The sequence below is a fragment of the Typopeltis vanoorti genome, chromosome 6 (assembly GCF_054136105.1).
Source record: "Typopeltis vanoorti isolate ZY-2024b chromosome 6, IOZ_Tvanoo_1.0, whole genome shotgun sequence".
Taxonomy (NCBI): Eukaryota; Metazoa; Arthropoda; class Arachnida; order Uropygi; family Thelyphonidae; genus Typopeltis; species Typopeltis vanoorti.
In genome coordinates this window covers 53811531-53832469 of record NC_143554.1, presented here as the reverse complement: position 1 = coordinate 53832469, position 20939 = coordinate 53811531, and the positions used below count along the sequence as shown (strand labels likewise).

The 20939-nt window shown below is 35.8% G+C and overlaps 1 protein-coding gene across 1 annotated transcript in view; it reads right to left on the bottom strand.

Annotated features, from left to right (window-relative positions):
* LOC150105459 (uncharacterized) overlaps positions 1-20939 on the bottom strand; it is a 344499-nt gene that overhangs the window by 124848 nt on the left and 198712 nt on the right. The window lies entirely within an intron of this gene.

Below are 20939 nucleotides of genomic sequence, written 5' to 3'. Positions count from 1 at the left end.
GTTAATGGATTTGAAACTTCCAATCAGATATCCACTAATGTGAAATTCCAGGCGGCGGGGAGTCATAGCTCCTTTATCAGTAAGCAATAAATGATGATGAAAACGACACCTTCCATTCACTAAACTTCCGGCCTTTGGGAAGGAAAATTTCACTCAGAGGAAGACTAATTCGCCAGTTAGAAAATTAATTAGTAACTCATTTTCTTCGCAGACGGAGAGATTAATTAGCGCACTTTTTTATGATAAATGTACCATATCACAATGTGTGCAATTAGATTAACCTAATTTATGGCAGATGGACTGGGCACTCTTTTTTCAGTTCTTTATATCGTATTCAAAAGGAACAAAAACTGTAATAACTACTAGACAACATATCAGCCCAAGATTCATGGCTTTAACTTTGCTTAATACATAAAAAAAGAAATGTCTATTAAAAATATATGTAGTAGATCTTTCTTAAACTTTAAAAACGGATAATTATGGCGGTCTTTTTATTTTTTTATAAAAAGAAGGCCATAATTAAGCTTTTACCTATTTAAAATAAACGAAGTGCCTGGTCTCTTTAACGTGGTATCCTTAGGCAAACCACCCTCTCCTCCCTCATCTTAATATCCAAACGAAAATTATAAGACCACAATTATACCTACTTATTAAGGTTAAAATTGACAAGAAAGGAAGCCAGAAGTTGATCATCATCGAATAGGCAGCGACGAAGTGCCACTAACTAGTCAAGTTCAGTTAATATAACACTTCTTGCCCTGATGTTCTGTTTCACGGATGTTTAATTCCAATTCTTATAGAAGCAGGAATGTGATATTCCTGTAAAATTATCAGTTTTCCGTAACAAAAAAAACAAACAAACGAATATTTTATTACAAAAGGCATTAGTAAATACAAACTGCTAATAAAATTCTATAATTCTAACAGGTCATATTACCATCATACAGAAGGAAGTGCATGACCTGTTAGAATCATATGAACAGTATTCTGCAGGATTCCGCGAAAACTTGTGGGGGCGGGGGGTTTCCCAAAGTATACAGAATTCATAACATGTATTAGATGCAATTTCTGAAGGAAGGTGGGGGGGGGATACTAATTTTTACTAAAATGACCTATTTCTAGAACAGCTACTTTATTATTTATAATATTATGTATCGTATGTTTTCTTGATTAAAATATTTTACAGGTAACGGGTTCACTCATAATAATTCTTAATTATTAGTAATTAATAATAATTTCTTAATAATTTTTAATTCAAATTTTCATAGGGATTCAGCGAAAAATAATATTTATGTACGATTCCACGCGTCTTAAAAAGTAAAACAAATACTATTGCATTTACCCACTTCAATCTATATACAATTCTGAGGTCAAATAAGTTTATATAATATGAACTCGTTGTCTCTCATCAGCAATCCAAACTTTGATCCGGGAAGGCCTCAACAATAGTATGGTATAAAGAACGTCTTCAAATGTCAGCAGTCTTGTTTGCAATTTAATATATGGATGTTGTTCTCCTTTAATGTGCTTTTGTATTTCTCTTTACATGTTATGCAAGCGATGAAGTTTTCTAAGAAGAAACTAGTTGTGCATTCAAATAATAAATATAGTTTCTACTATATTCGGCATGAAACTCTTTGAGTTTCTTATTCGGCTAAGAAACGATATGGGATGTAATATCCCTTAACTTAAACAAGTCATATGTCGCCGAATTGAAGCCTTTGGCTCTTCATATATCAAATAATAAGTTTATTTTCTATTTTGTTATTCCTCGGCTTGTAGTCATTGAATGTCGACCAATTCATCAGCTTTTAGGAATTTACAATATTCCTATCAGTTTAGAAGCAAATTCTCATATGCAGTGGATATTCACATCAATGATTAATCAACATTAGTTAAATCCCATCATTGGTGCCTTTTTTTTTTTTTTTTTTTAGCTTGTCATTCTGTCCACCAATCTGGTATAGGTAGAGGTTATGAGAAGCATAACCTCTCCCTTTGATTAAAAGAAGAAAAAAAAAGCATTTGATAAGTTCCGTTCTTCGGTCCCCTAAATACCTTTTAAGTATTCGATATGGCATAAAAATTCAGTCTCCGCGATTTATTCTTCTCCCAAAATTGCAGCAAAGATCAGTCTAATCAACATGATTAAATCTAGTAATAACTACATCTGAAAATATATTTAGTTATTCGCCTCTGTTCTCAGTGGTTAGCCGAGAAAGATGACAGTACGTTAGATCACTCAGCCTAGACATCTCTTCAGCTTCGGCACCTAACTGATGGAATATAATATTCCTGTAGACAACGACTAAAATGGAAGGAAAAGAATAGCAATGGTCCTAATATTGGCATACACTTTTACAGGTCGCATCGTTCAACTTTTTTTTCCCAAAAAAATTTGCTTATAACTGTTGACTAAAGTGTGTCGGAAGGGGAGAAATTGTAGTGATTTGCTTCCTCCCAGAACTATATTTCAGATTTCGACAAAATCTGGAATACACTTGTTTATTAAAGTCCCTTGATAATCTCCAAAAGTGGGCCAAAATGGAGAGCGGGATGTTTGAAGTAGGGAGAAGAAAGGAGAATATTGCATACGGCGTTATAGATAGCATTATCGAACAGATTTCGACCAATTATTTCTCGGCCTCTTTTACTTACTTCATTTAAAATAAAATTTAAAAAAAGTGATATCTGATTTTAAAAATTTCACATATTATTTGAGAGGACAGCTCTTTGTAGTTCTGTAAGTCGATAAAAAAAATAAATGAATAACCAAATTGAAAGCAAACTAAATTTTTCACTTGATAAAGAAAAAATGTCCAATTGCGGGCTCTCCCATACCACTTTGGCCACTTCCCTGTTTTCCGAGATATTATTCATTCTCTTCCAAAACAGATAATTTTGTCTTTCTTCAAGTAAGCGATTCTAGTACTTGACTACCGGTACCATCACATTTACAGAGAGACAGATGCAAGTAGAAGAATTTTATGGAGTACGGTAAGTACTAGGCTTTTGAAAGCAAATACGTTAGCTGGTCTACATGGTGAAATAACTCATGGGTCAGCCAAGTAATGCGAGAAAATTTAGCTAGAATGCGACTTCGATTTCAGAAAGGGCGACTTTTGTTTCTTTTACCGATCTAAGTGCAAAAAATGTTTTCGCGAAACAAATCATGATTAGCTTTACGACCATGTTCGAAACCTTTTGACGTTCTAAATGACGACACAATAATGCAAAATTACATTACATTTCACATCTTTCGGACTATCGCCGTAATGAAAAGTCATAGAAATTTCCTAATGGCTGAAGTCAAAAATCAAGCCTTTTCTAAGGTCAGGAATTACTTAACAATGGATTGCAACGTGGTCTCTACAGGGTGAGACTGCTGTACGTGAAAATGAATCTTTAATGTTTCTGTCTTATGCAGCACGCCGAAAGATAAAAATAATTATATGAACAGCAATTACAGTGAATGAATGAACAATGAACAAACGCAGGCATCCAAACAAAGAATACAATATTTTTTTCCTTCTCTCTCCTCTCCCCCCCCCCCAAAATTTGAGGGAGGGGGAGAGAAGAAAAACTCCCTCTTTCAAAGGAAAGAGGGAGTTTAAGAGAGGGGAAAATTGGTTCACAAGGTTGGGTCACAAACTGGATTTAAAAAAAAAAAAAAAGGGGGGGGGGGGAGTACGGATCCCTTTCAATTTAGCTGTGAACAATGTCGAACAAAGTTTGTTTAATGCCATGTTAAACTCAATGAGTTTAACATGATTGCTGAATCATTCGTTCGTTCCCTCCCTGTCGGTTTATTTTAAGCGGAATATAATACTGAAAGATCATTTCTTCAGCTTTTTTTAAATTCTCCTTTCTCCCTCCTCTACTGGTAGAGAATTCCTAGAAAAAAATTCTTGAGATTAAATTGCGAATACGTTTCGTTCGGGGGAAAAAAAAAACACGACATTACTTAAGATAATAATAAGATTAAATATAATTGTAATAATGCAACAAGAAAAATTCCAAATGAATGAGAATTACAGGAAACGTTCATGAGCAGCATTCCGTTTTATGAATTTTTTCAACGCTTCGGATATCTCATTCAATGCTTGCGCTTGTCAATGGTGTCCTAAAAAATTCGAAACAAACAACCACGGCTGTCATCAACCCAAAAGCCACCGTTCCTCTCTTCTATCACTCAACAGCTGTAAGTAATACAACAAGATCAGATCCCTCTTCGAAAATGGCTTACTCATATTGAAATGCAATTCATTTCCCAGCTAACGCATTCTTGTTCTACCTCGAAAATAACTCAAAGAAGGTCAATTGCTTTTCTACAACGATTTCTAAAACAATATCATAGCTAATGGCTAATTTAATTTATTTTTTCATGCTTTTATCTATGCTAAAACTGTTGCAAGATGTCCACTTTGTTTCGTGTCTTGTTCTCAAAGTGGAGGAAAATTCCTAACCGGTTTACACACACACACACACACAAATAAATAAAAATAAGATTTTTGCTAAATTGAGACTCTTACAGGAAATCTTTTTTTTTCTATCAGGATAAAAACAATATTTCATACCATGGGATTAAATTCAGGAGAAACAAACAAACAAACAGCGACTAACACAACACTACTTTCAGCCAAAAGAACGCTGCCATACAAATAAATGAACCAGCTGAAGATATGCAGTAGTCCGGAAGAACAATGAACTTTTGATGTATCGCTTACTGACCACACGCCAAGCATTTGGTCAATGGCAGCTATGCAGCTGAGTGTGAAGACCAACAGCAAACACCAGGAACCACCACTGAGTTGATCAACAACGAAGCAGCCCACACGTAACAATGGCCATCAATCTGCGTAGACTTATCTTGCTGTCTTCTTTTTTTTTTCTTTCCCAAAGTACTTATCTCGCTTTTCCTCTCTCTTCTAGCATTCTCCAAGATATCGATCGCAAAGTGATGTATCGCAAGCAAGCCAGAAAGAGAATTTTCACACTCCCCTTTCCCCCGCCTCCATGAAATCTTTACACATTTTTCTGTAAATGTCAGAGAATAATATATCAAAATTGTTTTTAATATTAGTTGCGAGTTGATAAAGTACCAGATGTCCGCCGTATCTCCGATCAACGAGAAGAGAATAATATCATTTACCATCATTATATAATCAGAACTACTAAAAACAAGTAACATAGGTCGTCCTAAGTTAGCTTTAGGAATTCATTTCCTAAGCCTTTTCAAGCCTTAAGTGTTTCACTTTCTTTTTCCAGGATAACTCAGGCTCTTTCTCAAAAAACATTGGACACAAAGAGGTAATGTGCTACAGGATTAGCTAATACCGCCAGAAACACCCTGATTGTCCCTTGGCTTAGGGCCGGTTCTTACACATTCTCCAGAACCAATTAATTTTTGAAACTTTAACAACTTCTAAAAATGAGCGATTGTTGTATTGTAAGATTATATAGATTGTCATTTAAAAAAAATAGAGAATTTTTTATTCTAATTGCTTGATTCCTTAAATCATGCAAAAAAAAAAAAAAAACAGACACAAATCTGTGTCATTAATGAATATAATGAAGAATAAACAAAACCAATTACAATCGTATTATGTGTATTTGCCCCGCAAGTTGGTTGTACAGCAGAGGAGAAAGATGAGTTCTGGAATGTGTTAGATGAAGAAATGAGGGAACTGAAGAAAATGAGATGGTAATTGTCGGAGGAGACTTGAACGGACACATAGGGAGACAGAATAGAGACTGTGAAAGGGTGCATGGTAGCCACGGAGTGGGAATGATGAACCAGGAAGGAGAGAAGGTTGTGGACTTTGCAGTGGCGTTTGATCTGGCAATTGTGAACTCGTTTTTCTACAAAAGGGAAGAACATTTGATAACATTTAGGAGTGGTAACAACAGTTCACAAATTGACTACATTTTGACTAGAAGAAAACATCTTAAGGTTGTGACAAATTGTAAAGTAATTCCAACAGATTAAGTGGCACAGCAACACCGACTGCTGTGCGCAGACTTTAAAATAAGATCGAAGATAAAAACCTCTGAATGCCATGGGATGAAGACAATTAAGTGGTTTCGCTTAAAAGAGGAGAGTGTGAGGAATCGTTTTAGGGAGAGGGTGTTAGAGAGGATTCCGGATGGACTGGAAAGTGTACAAGATTGGTGGAAACATAATTCAAAAGCAATCCTGAGCTGTGCAATCGAGGTGCTTGGTGAGACATCTGGAAAAATTAGAGAGCAGAAGGAGGATTGGTGGTGGAATAATTATGTACAAGTGGCAGTGACAGCTAAGAAGAAGGCAAAACAGAAGTGGGATGAGTCAAGAGTAGAAGAGGACAAAGAGGCGTACAGAGAGAGAAAGCAAGAAGCCAAGAGAGTTGTGGCACAGGCGAAGGCCATGGCATATCAAGATCTGTATGATCAATTAGAAACAAAGGAAGGACAGAGAAAAATTTACCAACTAGCGAAATGTAGAAATAAAGCAGCAAAGGACATCTTACATGTGAGGCAGATCAAAGACGCTGAAGGAAGAGTATTATGGAGGGATGTGGACATAAGAAACAGATGGAAAATATACTTTGAGGGACTTTTGAATGAGGAAAATGCAATGACTCACAGAGAAGATGGGCAGCCTTCTGAGGGGATGGTGCAGAACATCAGCAGAGTGGAAGTGACGGAGGCCATGAAGAGGATGAGGAATGGAAAATCGGTGGGCTCCGACAGAATTCCAGTGGAGGCATGGAAGGCACTGGGGGAAGAGGGAATTGACCTGCTGTGGGACCCGTTCATGAAAGTTTGCCAACAGGAAAATATACTCGAGGAATGGAGGGAGAGTACTCTTGTCCCTATCTACAAGGGTAAAGGGGATGCACAAGACTGTAAAAATTACAGAGGAATAAAGTTGATGTCCCACACAATGAAAATCCTAGAAAGGGTTCTTGATGGTAGATTGAGGAAGGAGGTGGAGATTGCAAAGAAACAATTTGGCTTCATGCCTGGTATATCAACAACAGATGCTATCTTTGGGTTACGGCAGATGATGGAAAAGTATCGAGAGAAACAAAAGGGAGATACATCTAGTATTTATTGATCTGGAGAAAGCATATGATAGAGTGCCAAGGCAAGAAGTCTGGAGGTGTCTGAGGGAGAAGGTTCCGGAGAAATATGTCAGGTTGGTGCGGGAAATGTACAGAAATGTGAAGACAAGTGTTCGGACCTGTCTGGGACAGACAGAAAGTTTTCAAGTAACAGTTGGCTTGCATCAAGGGTCGGCATTAAGTCCGTTTCTGTTTAATATTGTGATGGAGGTGGTAACAGAGGAGGTGAGAGAAGATGCGCCTTGGACAATGTTGTATGAGATCACATCTTGCTGTGTGCAGATTCAAGAGAAGAAGAGGGAACTAAACTGGAAAGATGGGAAAAAAGTACTGGAAGAGAGAAGTATGAGACTGAGCAGAAGTAAGACAGAGTATATGTGTTGCACAGTGGGTGGCAGACAGGAGACCGATCTGGAGCTGGAAGGAAATGTCATCAGGAAGGTGAGAGACTTTAGATACTTAGGTTCAACAGTGGAAGAAGATGGAGGAGCTGAGAAGGAAGTGGGATTAAGGATACAAGCGAGTTGGAGGAACTGGAGGGAGATGGCTGGAGTGTTATGCGATAAGAGGGTGCCGATCAATCTGAAAGGCAAAATCTATACGACAGTAGTGAGGCCAGCTATGACATATGCTATAGAAACTGTGGCCCTGAGGAAAAATAACATCAGCAGGATGGAAGTAGCAGAGATGAGAATGCTTAGGTGGATGTGCGGTGTGACCAGAAAGGAACGTCTGAGAAATGACTATGTCAGGGGAACAGTGAAAGTTACGAACTTAGGAGCGAAAATACAGCAGGCAAGGTTGAGATGGTTTGGTCATGTGATGAGGAGGGAGGACGAATATGTGGGAAGAAGGGTCATGCAGATGGATGTGCAAGGAAGGCGGAAGCCTGGGCGGCCAAAGAAGAGATGGAGGGAGCTGGTAGAAGAGGACTTGAGGATGAAGAACTTGAATGTGGTGACAGCCCAAGAAAGGAAGGTGTGGAGGAGACTCATTATCAACAGTGACCCCCACTTAAGTGGAAGAAGCTGCAGAAGAAGAAGAAGAATGAAGAATAAACAAAACCAATTACAGCATTCGTTAAATTTATTTACTTTATGATGTTCGAGACCATCATTCGAATAGGGAAAACCAGTTATTAAAAATCTGCACTGCCCATCTGTCTGCAACATATCATACAGAAGCTCATTCACCCTCCTCTCATTCACAAAATAATCATGCAATGCATTCCACTCACCCACCACTCTCAACGTAAAAAAAAAAACTCCTAACCCTCTCACAATCACCTTGTGCAATTTCCAAAGATAGCCTCTGATATTTTTTCTCCTTCCTTTTTTGTCCACTATCTGAAAAGTCTCTCTCATATCCATCCGGTAAATACCCCTCAACGACTTAAACGTCTCGACTGCATCACCCCGCAATTTTGTTTTAAAAGCAAAACAAATGACAATAATAATAAAATTCCTAATCGTAAGTGTTAGACTTAAAATATCACTGTTAACCAGAGGATAAAGGGAAGAAAGGCTAACATACTTGAATTCAGTTTATGCCACTCCTTTGTAAGAAATTCGCCATTTTTTTCCATTTAGATCTCAACTATCAAAACGATTTTAACATCATATTCACCAATTTTATTTCACCAATGGAACGAATAAAATGCATCCAAAAACACAAATAGGGATGGGTATATTGAGAATATATTTCGCAGATCATCTGGCCACTATTCATAAATTCAAGTTTGTTGTACAGCACTACACAAATTTATATTAGTTTGAAACAAAATATTAGTTATTTACTTTCGGTGTTTGTTTCAAATTGAAAAAGTCGTGTTAAACATAATCTACATAATTAATATAGTGGTAAGAAAATTATTTTGTTATGTATGAAAATGAAAACACACTCCACTGGCGTAATATAAATAGAAGACAACTTTACATGGAAGAGACCTTGCACGGATGATATCGTGTAAACAAGCGAGTAAAGTTCAAAAACAAACAGTGTACTTTTATCAGTCCTGTGAGAACGCCCTAAAATTAGTATATAAAAAAGGAAAGCCTAAGTCTTAGATGAGAAGTCTTATGAGAAAGAGCACCCAGCAACAGCTCCGAACGGCCTTGAAAAGGAATATGCTATCCACCTATTAAAAAAAAAAAAAAAATAGACACACATGTTGCTTTTTATACACAAGCTTGACTCCTGGGAGGGGAGGGGCATCGCTACATCATCTTGTCTGGCGTTAACAGCTTTCGTCGAGGGAGACAGAGACAGCTTGCACGATCTTCCCACAACAAATCGACCATATATCTTAAGAAAGGGATGCTTAAACTGATCCTAAACAAATAACTTACGCGTAATTTTACTGCTGAAATCTGCCACTAGTATTTATAAGTATTGAGAGAAAATAATATGAAACTTTTAATTTCAATTTTAATTAATTTTTGGATAAATTAATTTCTTCCAATATCGAATAAATTATTACAAAAATTAATCCGGAATATAGTTATGGATCCAGTAAAACTTTGTTTTTTACTGTTCCAAAAATCTCCAGCAAATATTTACTGTTTTCACAGCTGCATGATTCGCCGAGTAAATCGATATGCTTATCTCACATAATATCACAATGCCGTCTATTTCGCAGCAAGTCTAGCAGAGATAAATTCTGCCACGCATGACACAGTTGAGTGGAAACCAATCAAGTGTTGGCTATGTCCTATAATGATAGCTAAATATCAAGAAGAGGTCATTACTTGGATACATCTTCAGAAACAATAGCGTTCATGGTCATTACACATCTCAAGAAGGGTCTTCCAGTACATTTACTTAGAAATTAAGCAAGCCAAGAATTAAGACTACACAGAGCTGTGAAGAAAGCCGACTCGCTATCGCTCAAGTGAAGAGCCGCGCGCTGCATATCAATCGATGTGCCATTTGTCCTCATAATCCAGGAAAACCGTTAGAAGCCAGTAAAATCTCCCTGGAGATTAGGAGATCAATGTCCTTGGCGGAGTGACAGGCTGCCCAAGATTTTCTGTGCACGTGATTGTGGGGACGCAGCGGTAAGTGAGGCGGTATCGTGGGAGTAGCAACAGATACTTCTCTACCTTCATGGTAATTTATTGTTTTCCTTATCACCGGCAGCTGTGCCAAACAGTAGAAGTCGAGCCAAGTGATTTTGAGGATGATTGGAGGCACAAGAGCAATATTTGCAAAGCTCCCTATTATAAAGCTATGAGAATAGGTTTGATTCGGGGGGAAAATGATCGAAGAGACAGCGAAGGCAGAATGTTGAAAATAAATATGTATATTAATGATCCCTGGCAATGGGATTGCATTAAGAAAACGTCAGTCTTGCGTTTCACTAATATATATCACTAAACTGGGAGTGACAAATGAACAGAAAAATTCCGTTTTAATGTTTAAAAAAAAAAATTTAAGATTTCCTTAATTATTAAATAACTGGTCTGGAAACCACGAATATTTATACCTTACAAATATTTAACTACTGTACTGATTTATAGTCTGATAAATAAAACATTTTTGTACGATGCGGACTGAAACTACCAGTTTACCAGTATGTACCACGACATACTGGTAAACCTTGCAGGTATATTAAGCTGCACTACGAAAGATAATCATTATGACAACAGTTAATGAAGCGTCTCTATTCTAATACGAATACCTGTTTCCTGAAAATTTGCAGAAGATTTCAGAAACAAGGACATATTAGACGACAGCAATCATGTTATCATGGGGACATCGAAAGGGAATAATCCATGAAAAAAAAAAAAAAAAGATCCCGCTTTACATAAAATATTAGATATAAGAAAACGGTCTCGCCTACTCCTTATGGCAGAATAAAAGGCGTTGCGGATTTATTTTAGATTTAACAGAGCAATGACCTCGTAAAATCATTGCAGTGACCACAAAACTGTCAAGTGGTCGTGTTTGGAATTTATGTGTGTGATTTTTCTCGTGTGATAAATGACTAGTGAAAAGCAGTTTAAGAATAATGGTACGAAATAGCTCCGTATGCATCGGAATGGAGTGGATTTAGTGCATTCGTGCTTGGAGATTCAATGTTGCGAGAATATTGTGTTAGGTTTTTGAGATTACGTTAGAAGAAATAAAAATATAAACTACTATTTCGTGACACCTCCAAGAAGTCCAAAGACTCATCGAGGGAGGGCACCTACTCTACAAGTCTCCATCTCCACCACTCAATTCACCAACTATTACTATCATCATCTACACCATCGCCATCTACTTCCCGCCACTAGTATTTTTGTCTGTAAATTCAGTGTGTTCTGAAGGCTTATTTATCTGTATGAGGGATGAAAAATCCGAGTTTCCAAAAAACAGAAAAAGAAAAAACCTTGCTACCTCCGTGTGAGATCGGCTAACTTACCTTCAATTGGAAAAAAAAAAAAAAAAAAACATAAACATTCCACCCGTAATGATGAGAATCGAACTTAGACCTTTTCCAATTGAGTTGCCCTAAGTACCATCGTTCTTTCAATTGCGCTAAGGAGAAGCTTTAACGTCGGGAAAAAAAAAAAAAAAAAAAGTGAAATTCCAATATTCTGCTTTTTTGTTGCAATAACTAATACAGTATTTTTAGTCAACTTGCCATTTAACAGTTTCAAGGACATTTCGTAATTACATGAAACCTTTGGATCTATACGGAAATAAATAAAATCCATTGATTTCTCGACTTAGCAATATATACTGTGATTCCATAACTATCACAGCAAATAAAATCTGCAATTATTATTTTTTTTTTTTTTACCAATCACAGCAAATTAACGTTTTTGTGAAAAAATGTCTTTCTCCCTACTAGCTCTTTTCAAATAGGCATTAACTCGGAAGTAGTAACTATTCTGTTTATCTCAAAACTCGTGCAGAATCTGCTAAAACATATAATGACTTGGCATGAATAAAAAAACATAATAACATAGTGAATAAAAAGAGAACGTGGTGGAAGTGAGCATGAAAGCTATTTTAAGCATTTTATCCCAGTTTAAACTTTCATTATTGCATTCGTGTTTTGAACTGCTGTTCAGATACGATGCAGTATAATCGTACCGTTTTATTGAGATTTTTATTTTTTATTTTATTTTTTTGAGCGCTCCTGAAACATGGTTAGCTGCAAAGTATTGTACGCTTGCAACATTCTGAAAAGTTCTGAATATTAGAATAAATTTTAAAATGAACTATGTCATTTATGGAAATTTTTTCACTTGGCTATGCTACTAATTATTTTCAGGACTGGGGCAACTCGTGGTAAAGGTGGTATAAGTTCTTATCACTTGCCTTAGTATCTCCCATAATGCAAAGCACATCTCCTTGGAGACATGTATAATACTATGCATTAAGGTAAGGGCCACTACCCAGACCGGTTTCGACCTTTATTGAGGTCTCATCAGTGAGAAATTATACCACCACGAGTTGCCCAATCCTGAAGGTACTTCAGGCGCAAACTTTGTTTGCTTACACTTGGATAAAGGAGAAAACCCAATATATAATTAGAACTATGTAATTCTTAACAATGAATCCAAATTTGTTTAGATTAAGTTGCAAAAAAATCTTTATTTTCCATAATTCGATTTGCAGGTTTCTTTTTGTATGTAGCTTCCTTCATCCCAAAAATTCGCAAGAAAAAAGAACTAATTCCTGCAATTTCCAGGAAATGGTGGTATATTAAGAGAAAGACATTTATTTATTTATTTGGTTAGGTGATAAAATGCCCTTTTAGAATTGAGATAATTAATTACTTATTTATGGCTATACGATCAATTATACAATGTAATACTTGTTTCATCTTCATCATCAGTAGTGAATATTGTTTCATAAATAACATGAAACAATATTTACGAAACATAAAAGTAATTTTATAACGTGTTTCCATCAAATTCTTTTACTTCCCACCTAAAGAAATTTCATCTCGCTAAAGTGACGACTGACACAACAAATATCCACTGAGCCTTTATTTTATTAATATAAACAGCAATGCGAATGTTTACTAAAATTTATGTTGCATTATATCGTCCTTCAAATGTCCAACCTTTTACTGTTTTTTTTTTCCCGTAACTATTCGCCACAGAATAGTAATGTGCGTGAATTTTTCTCAGCGACGTATTCTTAAAACGCCCAATTTAATAACGATGATATTCTGAGATCACTGGTGACAGTCCTCTTTACCTGTCACAGGCAAGAATAACAAATAGTTGAAATGAATTCGATCTAAGTGTTTTGAATTTATGATATGATGTTGTTTATTGACACCAGATTATTGAAAGAGAAGTCGAAACAGTTAAAAGCGATATTGAATGCGAATCCATTGAAAACTCACCGAGTAGCCGTATGTCAGATAACGGGAATGGACATGAAGATATCATTTGCCCATTGTTTATCCGTTTCTTAAGAATTATAACTGATATGACCTTATCGGTTAGCGTCAAATAACTTCGTAAGTTCTTAACCCTCTAATAGTTTTCAAATCCTTTCAAACTGCCTCTTCATACAACTAAAACATGAGTCAGTACATTGCCCATAGATTAAGCAAATACTATAAACTTCCCTTGTCATGCGTGACGCCCTCTGAGTAGTCGTGCAAGTATCTGAAGGGTAATGAAATACTGGATTTGTTCAACCTAACCAAGAACGAATATCAAACTAGATTTAAGACAGATCATTTCTTAAAGGTCTAAACGTATTGTAGTAATTGTTTCTCATTTACTCAGCAACTCACCTTCCCTAATTTTGCATGCAATGCATACACGCGCAGTTCAATTATGTGAAAACAACTTAAGTGTTTGAAAGAAAGAAATATCAGAAGTACTTATACAATGACTTGCATATTATTCAAAGCCTTGCAGTGAATGTCTGCATAGAATGCCCCTACCATCACTTTCGTTAAATTGAAATTTAATAAAGGCAACGCTTTAATTTTTAATTTATGTAAACAGACGGTGAACAAGATCTATCTGGTATGGATGAGTTTAAGGTAAAAAAATTAAAATAAGAGCTCGCAAGTACAGAAAGCTGCTTATAAAAAATAAACCTCTGGTACAAATGTATTACGGGCTTACAAAAAACCTTTCGTGCGGTGGTAGCAACATAAAGGGGAGGGGGTTAAGACTACTAGGAAAACATTTCACTGCTATTACATTTAGTAACAATTTTAGCCAAAGAAAGTTTTGTTAGAAATGCTTCCGCAGCACAGTCTGAAATTTTGCTGAAAATTTCCACCAGAGGGAAGGGCCAGCTCTTCTTCCCGCAAAATACAGAAATAACACAAGCGGCTAGAGAACATGCAGTGCGATAGGATTAGCCGTTGTAGCAAGTCATAAATTACATCTATGAGAAAGCTAAATTACTTGACCCAATTACATACTACTAGGTCTGACACGTTAATCAAAAATGAGATGAGATGGCTTCGTGCTTAGAATTAAGCGATTATTTCAATAGGTGGAAATTATCCCATCATTAGAAGATTTCCTACAAAGCAAAAGCGATCAAAGAACTATGTTAGGATCGACTTATAATTAAAGGTTTTCAAAAGACCATTCGACTGTGTCGGGACAATATGAATACTTAAGACACTAGTCTTAAGCCAGGTTTCTTCTTGCAACACTGAAGAGTCAAACAAATCCCCAACAGCAGATCTGTAGTGAAAATCCTAAATACTATAATGAGAGGTGGTGGTGGTGGTGGTGGGGGGGGGGAAATGCTAGGTTTACTTAAAGAACGTCTCATAAGTAGTATAATGCCATAGCAAGGCCTGTTGCGCTGAAAGTCACCACTGCTTCAAAATTAAGCTCATCGATATGAACAAAACAAAAATCGAAACATTTATTAAGATTCTAATAATACTTATCACTATACGCAGGGCACTCAATAGGTAAGTTGCGGAAAGAATTCAAATCGTAAATTTAAAATTATGGCGCCGTCTACGTTTGGATAAAATGAAGTTCATTCGTAGATGTCATGTCAGGAATGATAATAAAATGAGGGTCTCGCAAAATTCTGTTCATTTAATACAGTCATATTCAATGAAGTACTTTCGTGGCAGATACAGACTCCAGAAATAGTCTCTCGATTTCTATGCAGATGTTTTATGTGACTCTCACCCACGAAAAGTTTTGCAAACCTATAGTACATTCGTACCGTATGCAGACTAAGGATTTTTTTCTTTTATTTTTTAATTAATGCTATATTTCTTTCTATTTTTACTTATTAATAGTAAAGCATAGTCTCCAGAAACCCTACTCTAGAAACAAAACATAGAACTTTTACAAGCCACTGCAGGCCTCCAATAAGCGGGGCGGTGGTTTGATACCGGCGATCAATCTCCCACCTAAACACCATGCTCACGGTAGGATTCGAACCCGCAGCCTGTTAGCTGGATAGCGCATACGCTAAACAACGACTAGCCAGAACTGCGGTCCTTTTCTAATTAATTCTGTGAAAGGGTAACTAAAGCGTAATCTATGTACTGAGTTTTTCTTCAAGGTGAATGTCCATATTAGGCCAAGTTACAGGTACACGGAACTTTATACACTCCTGGAAATGTTAAGGGATGTAATTAAGTGAAACGGATACAGGGTGCACTTACTGCAAGTAAACGCACTATGTTTACTTGCAGTAAGTGAACTATTAAGTATGTTTCCAAAGTGAGTGAAACAGCGCAATTTAATCAACTGAAGGCATACAATTTTTTGGAATGGTGTATGCGACCTTTAGATTTGTACAGTAGCACACAGCCCTACCGTGACATACTTTTCACTAAATTGGCGAAATACTCTGCAACTGTTTTAATGCATACATATTTTAAACGCAGCCGAAGAAGCCTTCATAATGATTTCTTCATCTTGACGACCATAAGGTTAGTTATGTTATGTATATATTCTGCAATTTGTTAGTACATACTTTTTTTAGACACTTTTATATATGTAGCAGGAAAAGATTCCATACCGATTTCTTCATTCTGATGTCCAAATGCTAGTTGAATTATGATTATGACTTTTGAGTCACCAGTTTATTATTAATGTGTATCGGGTTGTTCTTTTAGATGTTTCGACATGCAGATTTATGAATACTACTGTCCGACTGAAACGTGTAACGCTCTTTCCCAATTAATCTTTAGAGATGTTTCTGAGATTTACCTACGATAATTAAAATGTGATACGTCGTTGCACAGTCGAGAAATATATGATACAAACAATACGAGAATAACAACGTATTATTATTGTGGTACTCTTGTTGGTACTGAAATATTTGTTGCACAACAGTATAAGTCACACTTCTGGCGATGCAGTTGCACTGAAAGTGTTCGGTGACCTAATGACAGATCCAGAGTCTTCCATCGGATGACATCATTGGGTCGTGAGGTTCGTCATTTCATTCTAGGATGTGCTTTCCGTCTCTTCCGAAATCCAACTTTGGATTTTGGAGAACAGCAGCTCGCCAATTAAGTACCATTTCCCAGGCCTTTCTGTAAAAATATATTGTCGGCTGATTCTCGGTTAAGCAATAGTACAGTCTTCACTTTCCATTTTTATTTTCTGGAGTAGTTCACTTTCGAATAGTCATAAGAGCAATGTAGAATCCAACTACAATCTACGTTCTTCTAGCATCTATTACGCGTGCTAATAATCAAATTGCGCTGCATGAGTCCATTTAAAATCCAAGGCGATACTACAACTCTTTCAGTCATTAAAAACGCATATTTGCATATCATGTGAAGGCTTGTTTAAGAGACGGTGTACGTTAATTTACTGATTCGTCTTTCTAATATTGAAAGAGGACGTAACAGCAAGAAAGTTTTACCAGTTTTTTTTTTTTACAAAGTTTACAAAGAACACACAGGGACACTGTAACAGTGCATAATTTTTCTTTACTTTTTCTAAGAAAATAATAAATGTCACTTCTCATTAATGCAAAGAAAAATCTCCTATCGAAACCTTCCTGTTTTCACACTGTAAACAGTTTTCAGAATCTATAAACACTTAGAGTGAATAACCGTTCTTGGTGAAACATCCGAAGAGTTAAGATATTTAATTGTTTTCTAACAGATATTCTAGATCCAGAATATTCTAGATTTAAAAAACGCTACTTAGTAAAAAGAATTTATGGCTATCGTTATTTCCCTTGCCACTGATTAACGCTTCGTAAAAACATACAGCAAGTAGACATATACGGCTATATTATCTATATTATTATATATCTCCTAGTATTTAAGAAATGACTTACTGGAAGACTGACCAATGTAATTCTGAAAATAGAGAGAAAATAGTTTAAACTTTATTAAATAAAATATCAAGATTTAGCTGGTTATAGGACGCTCACACAAGACATCCCCTCACAATGTTTGTATTTCTCTTTTTTTTTTTTTTTTTTTTTTTTTTAAATACGACACTTATTCAAGCTGTGCAGCAACCAACCCAAAGGCGTGCAAAATAATTTTTGTGAAAGCGGGAGGGAGAGAGAGACAAGTTAAAAACCGCCTACAGAGAAACAAAAAAAAAAAAAAATTCTTTGTCACCACTGCTGTGATCGACTTGTCAAATACACCTCAATGAATGCAAGCTCTCGACTATGGTAGATAAGGAGCTTCTCACCCACTGCTGCGCGTGGTTCACGTGGTAAGAAGCTGGGGTATCGGAGACGGTTGTCATGACAACAGCCTCCGTTCAGTCACCCCTTTTTGATAAGGGTACACAAGAGAGTGTAGCCAATCATTTCAGTTGCATCCGTGATGTAGCGACGAATTATGACTCCTTGAAAGGAGAGATGCCGAAGTAAACGATGTCCCTGGAGCCTTCCTGCAAGCTTGCCATAGTTGTTTAGGTTTTGTTATCGCAAGCATTCGGCACCCTATTTATCATATACATTGACTAAGGTAATCATAAAGCTAATAAAGGAGCCGATGGCTACCTGCATGGAAACTGATAATAGACGAACTTACCAACCAAAGAAGAAGGTCTGTATGAAATTACGTTCTGGTGTGTTCTATAGAAAAAAGATGGATGAATACACTCACTTTAAAATTTAAGTCTAGTAGAATAAAAAAATAATAATACGCACGGTTTTGTTAATCGCTCTGCGAATTCATCTTTCAGCTCTGTCCAAACGTTCATTAATAAGAATGATGACTCATGAAGGAAACAAAGACCCCCACCCTATACATATATACATATAAAAAATTACCGAAGAACTTATTACTAAGACATTTTATTATTATTATTTTTTTTTTTTTACCTTGCTAACTACTTATCGACTCCTAGTGTTCGGTAGATCATACCGGATCAGAAAAGAAGAAATCGTTGAGTCGCTCCTTCATGGATAGCTACTGCCATTCCGAACTTATCGATCATAACCGGAGTCTTTCTTGCCATCCATCATATTTTCTCATGACAGCTTCCTTTTTGTTGTTATTCTTTTCTAATTCACTGGAACTTGTGAATACAGGTAATAGCAAATACACGTATGAAATGCTATAAGATGTTACTGAACTTTAAGTGCCAGTAATACATACTGTGTGGGAGTATGGCTAATAAAATGTCATTCCGAAGTTTAAAAGAAATACCATGGAGAACAAATTTATACTTATGGAACTGGAAACCTTTACAATAGGAGAAAAAAAAAAAAAAAAAAAAAAAACGGAGCAGCCATTTTAGACCGTATATGTAGCACATAAATATGGGGGGGGAGTCTTTCATTTTATAAAAATTATAACAATTTTTAAAATGTCTTCTTCCTTTTATAAATCAATTAGGCCCTTTGACCTTTAAGGCTTTTGTTCTTATTCCATTTTCTTCATTCTAGGTCTTTGTTTTTTCTACTTATAACAGTAAGTCATTTCTGTACACTTGTTTGTTTCAGTGATTCATCAAACAATTCTTGTTCATTAATTGGTACTCCTGAAGAAAATATTAATTACCTAGGGTCTCACGAACAATTATATGTATATATATACCACCCTATTACCAAAATACTACAACTCAATTTAAAGATAAAATATATACATGATTCATTTTTCTATTTCAAGCAAGTACCTACTTATTGACTAGTGGATTATGTTATCTTCAATGCCCGGTATGAGACCACTATCTGCTTAATAGAGAACTGAAGTGGCTTGAAAAAAGTAACGTGTTTAACGTTAACTTAACGTTAACTTAACGTTTAACTTAAAAAAAGTAACGGTCAACAGGACAACGTTTCCGGATTATTCCATGTTCTATTGATGTACCACCCTTCGTGAGTGGGAATGGCATAAAAGAATGTGTACATACACAGATATATATATATATATATATATATATATATATATATATACACACACACATATATATATATATATATGTATTTTCATTTAACCCACAACTGGGTCTGTGAAAACGCATGAAATGCTCTGCAGAATATATCCATTTTTGAACGTCTAAAATAGCACGATGGATGGAACGGAAATGAGGAAAGTGGAAACTAAACCACTGAAATAAATAATCTGCCTGCATGTGTGAAAAATACTTTTTACATGGCTGCCTTAAAATCGAAAATAAAAGTACTTGCTTGAAATGTCTGCATTATAGTAAGATGAAACTACCCTTCATTAAAAAGTAATAAATAAACAAATAAAATGAAAACAAATAAAAATCGCCTGTTGTGTAAACATTTCCAATGTATATTTGGAATGACAAAAAAATCATTTAAATGTTCTTGTAATAAATCTAATATTCTTAAAATAAGTAGGCGTGCATCTAATGTGAATTATTTAAAATAATGATATAATCCACACTACAAAATATTTCTAAATATTTCTATTAAATATACGTTTATAGAATGAAATTCGGTGGGATGCTGAGTGGAGTACAAGATGTATGCAACAGAGTTTCTGACAAATTTTCATTATTTCTTTAAAAATTCAACTTGTCTGCTATATGTAAGTTCACAGGCACAAGTAGTAATCATTAACAAAGCTAGAGGCGGAGCAAGACAGACAGTCGCCTGCTAGTTTGATATAAGCGACCCTGGGCGGAAAGACACCACAGATCAAGTGCAGACAAAAACACCTACTGCCAGATGTTGGTGAGCTCCGTTTGTCTTCGGCACTCCCGGATCTTGACGTGTGAGAAATAGTCATAGTGATCAACAGTAACTCACAGGATAGAAAGGGCACAAGACAGTATGGTCCACTTCAAAAGGATGAAAGGCACTCCTGTCAGTACGCATTTTAAAAGTATTTTTATATCAGAAATACCATATATCAAATCACTACTGTGATGAGTAAAGTTAACTGAGGGTGTTTATAAATATACGTGGTTCTTTAAAACAAATATCCTCAAGTATTATAATTTTTTCTTTCAAAAAGTGATCGTTAATTGGAAATTCCCGTTTGCTAATTAATATTACATAATAAATGCCAATTATACACTCTCGTCAACTTCAGCATTCACCTTAAGGAATAACATTTATCCTCTTACTTTCAGATTTAAGCATATATTATCCTAATTCAGGATAAGTATTGTTCTATGGGATATTCCGACAATCAGTTCAAAATATTTAAAGTATTCAAACAATTAACAAGAATAGTATGAATAAATAACAAGAACAGATAAATATCAATAATGTACTAGATGACACGCATAATTGTACACAAACGAAAAATACGGAAGTGTATTTCGAATTTATTTCGTATTCGAGAAATGAAATCTCTTTAACATCGATGACTTAATAATATCATTTTAATACAAGAATGAAATTTTACAAATTTTATGGATGTAGAAATGCTATGTGCGGGTGAGCATGGAATCTGCACTCGGTGATATTCTATAT